Source organism: Brachycentrus maculatus, unplaced genomic scaffold (assembly GCF_059751285.1).
Source record: "Brachycentrus maculatus isolate JH-2025_06_01 unplaced genomic scaffold, ASM5975128v1 h1tg000013l, whole genome shotgun sequence".
In the NCBI taxonomy this organism is placed as follows: Eukaryota; Metazoa; Arthropoda; class Insecta; order Trichoptera; family Brachycentridae; genus Brachycentrus; species Brachycentrus maculatus.
In genome coordinates, this window is record NW_028280767.1 from 115001 (window position 1) to 119287 (window position 4287).

Sequence of the window (4287 nt, forward strand, 5' to 3'; positions counted from 1 at the left end):
TCAGAACGGTAGCTAAGCGTGCTAAGCATTACACTACGGATGCGAATAGTATATATATGTACATATACAGACACACTACCTACCATACGACCCCTTATTTCCTTTTAGGTCATATACTAAGTAAGGTCTTTTCATCAGTAATGTATGGAGAAAAAACGAGTATTTTAAAGTCTGTTTACTCTCGCATACAAAACATTATTAATAATTTCAGAATCACGAACGTAGAATCTAGTATCAATATTGGTCGATTCACTGTGTACACTAGTTAAACGAAGCTGTTGGAGATGTTATATTTATACATGTACTTTTAAAGTATCCTTTATACAATGTGTGTACATTCTGTCAAATAAGTAATGGGACTGAGTTAAAAAAGACAACGATAAATTGTATTTTTTTTAAAGATTTATTGAATCTCCCTTAACCTGTCCGGGAATGAGTTTCTACGGACAAAATTGTATCTGGAGAGTCAGTTTTTTTTTTCTTTTTTTTTTATAATTTTGTATCATATTCAATGCTATTACTAACATATTTTCTTGGACATATTTTTTATTTACACCAGTAAACATGATTTGTCGAAAATTCGATAATTTTGGGGTAAATTCTGTTTTTAAAATGTTCTGATATATGTATATATATATATATATATATATATATATATATATATATATATATATATATATATATATATATATATATATATATATATATATATATATATATATATATATATATATATATATATATATATTCGTATATATTTATATATATATATATATATATATATATATATATATATATATATATATATATATATATATATATATATATATATATATATATATATATATATATATATATATATATATATATATATATATATATATATATATATATATATATATATATATATATGTGTGTATAAATCATGTCATAAATCATGTTTTGTATCGACCCTATATATATATATATATATATATATATATATATATATATATATATATATATATATATATATATATATATATATATATATATATATATATATATATATATATATATATATATATATATATATATATATATATATATATATATATATGTGTGTATAAATCATGTCATAAATCATGTTTTGTATCGACCCTGCATGTACGGCCATACTCCTATGAGGAATATTCAATATGGTCGCACATATAAGGCCATTTGCCTGGACAGGTTAAAATAGGTTTGCTACTCATTCCACAGACCGGTATGGTCAGCAACGTGAATGTGCTCCAAAGAGCAAGAATAGGAAGACAGTTGCTGACTGATATCAAAGCCTGTCATGTGCTTAGAGGAGAGAAGTACAAGCTATTGCACCTAATAGAGGGTCAGCGAGGTGTGGGCAGAAGGCGGATCTCCTGGCTCCGGAATATACGAGATTGCACGGGGATCAGGACCGTCGAGGAGGTGTTTAGAGGTGCCCAAGACAAGGACAATTACTCTCAAATGATAGTCGACGTCAGGGGGACCTGACATATAAGTATAGGATTTCTGCATTATTTTTTTGAGTCTCAGCCACGAATTTCGTTCACAAGATAAAATTCAAGACAAATTCTCTGTTCAATATTTTTCTCCATCAAAAAAATCGCTACATGTACATGATTGACATGAAAAAACGTTATTTCATAAATTGATACGGCGTCACTTTGATGTAATATCTACCCATTTTTCAATAAAGTTTTACTTTATTTATTGTTTCGGCATTGATTTGTGTCAAAATATGATTAAATTCGTAAATACAACACGTTTTTTACCACTCCAGTATTATATTCAAACCCGTAGATTAAACATAAATATAATATTTATGTTTTAATTATTAATTTATCTGCATGTAAATATCACTTTTTTATTTAAAAAATCTAAAAACTATATTTGAAAATTATGCGGAATTTTTTTACAACATTTTGAGTGTGTCCAAATACTTGTTCACAAAATCTGGATTGTCTCCAATTACAGGAGTTATTTTCATATTATTTTTTGACATCTCATCAAAGATGAAGAAGAATATGGAAGTCTGGGCATTTACGGGGCTTACGACCGTCATAGGGTGGTTTGAGTGATCACTTTACACACGTGTAACATTCACCAATTCTACCCATTATTGACAACCACACTACTCAAATTCTTGGAAGTTTTATATATATGAACCAATTTAGAAACTTTGTTCTTGAATCACTAGAACTTCACTAGAGACATCTATTGGTGAGATGTAAAGAAGCTTTTTTATTAAGCAGAAACTCTTATATTAGTATGTGAGATCCGAATCCTGGATTATAATCACACACATGAGAAACGCCAGAAAATACCATTTTCATTTTTATTATTAAGCTTATAATTTGACCAGATAATTTATTTACAACATTTTGAGTGTGTCCAAATACTTGTTCACAAAATCTGGATTGTCTCCAATTACAGGAGTTATTTTCATATTATTTTTTTTTTTTTTTTGACATCTCATCAAAGATGAAGAAGAATATGGAAGTCTGGGCATTTACGGGGCTTACGACCGTCATAGGCTGGTTTGAGTGATCACTTTACACACGTGTAACATTCACCAATTCTACCCATTATTGACAACCACACTACTCAAATTCTTGGAAGTTTTATATATATGAACCAATTTAGAAACTTTGTTCTTGAATCACTAGAACTTCACTAGAGACATCTATTGGTAAATTGGTTCATATATATAAAACTTCCAAGAATTTGAGTAGTGTGGTTGTCAATAATGGGTAGAATTGGTGAATGTTACACGTGTGTAAAGTGATCACTCAAACCAGCCTATGACGGTCGTAAGCCCCGTAAATGCCCAGACTTCCATATTCTTCTTCATCTTTGATGAGATGTCAAAAAATATTATGCGGAATTCATCGAAACACGTGTCACAGTAGATTTTAAGGAATAGTGATATTTACCAAGTAAAACTTAAATTAAAAACAAACGAAATGACTTATTTGGCTCAAACTAAAAAATATTTAATACAGTTTTTAAAAAAACCTGCCAACTTTAAAAAAAACTCAATTTTTTTTTTAACCTTTTAAATTACTCAGTCGCAGTATTTATTTGAAAGGATTTATATATACATGTTAAATCTAGGTAGCTGTGTAGCTACCGTAATAACAAGATTATCAGTATCGTAAAATTATATTATCTGCCTTTGTGATTGTGTTTGTGTCATGTGTGTTTGAAGGTTCCTATAAAAGGTACACATGTGTTATCAGCGGTGTGATCAGAGTTATTTTCTTTATTAATCAAGGTAGGCTCCAAAATCATACACATAAACGGCTATTTTCATTCAAGACTTAAAATAATAATGATACATTTCTTTCGCAATAAACGCATTATTAAATATATTTTTGGTACATTATACCTTAACCCACATTCCATTGGCTATCAGAGATTTCCATTTTTTTTCCATTTTAAGTAGGGTGTGGACACTGTTTATGCGCCTATGTGGAATTCACGCCACTGACTGCATAAATATGTGAGTAATAAAAAAAAAAAATTATTAAGGTAATTGTTTTAGCACATAGAGTTGTGACTTAAAGGTAACTGCTTTTAGAACGCCATACTAATCTTTATTTGCAAAAAATCTTCGCCTCTCCCTCATTCATCGTACATTCAAGTCGATTATTTCGACTCCTGACCTAACCACTTTCAATATACAAACACACACACACACACACACACACACACACACACACACACACACACACACACACACACACACACACACTCACTCACACACACATACATACATATAATATTTCTTGTTTAAAATCATCCCTAATAACTAAACTAAGGATATACTTTGTTATTCCTTTTTTTTCTTCTTCTTCGTCATCTTTGTAATAGATCCTGGGAATATGTCTATACCATCGCCTGTTCCTCTTGGGTAATCGACTGCCAGCTATCTCTCCACATTTTCGAGGGTCTGCCTGGGAGTCTACGTCCAAAATAATTGCAAAAATATATATTTTTCTAATTATTTATAATTTCTTATATAATTTATATTTTCAATCTGTGTTTTCGTCCGCCTCCGTAGTGTAATGGTCAGCGAGCTAGCCTACCGTACCGGAGGTCCCGGGTTTGATTCCCAGGGGGAGTCAAATACATGTAAGTGATTTTTTTTTTTACTGTAACATTATTTTCAATATTACCCTGGACTGGTACCTGAAGCGGAGGTTTGATCATTTCCTTCATGTGTTAACGATCAAGATAACACTGCATTTATATAACGCAGTACCC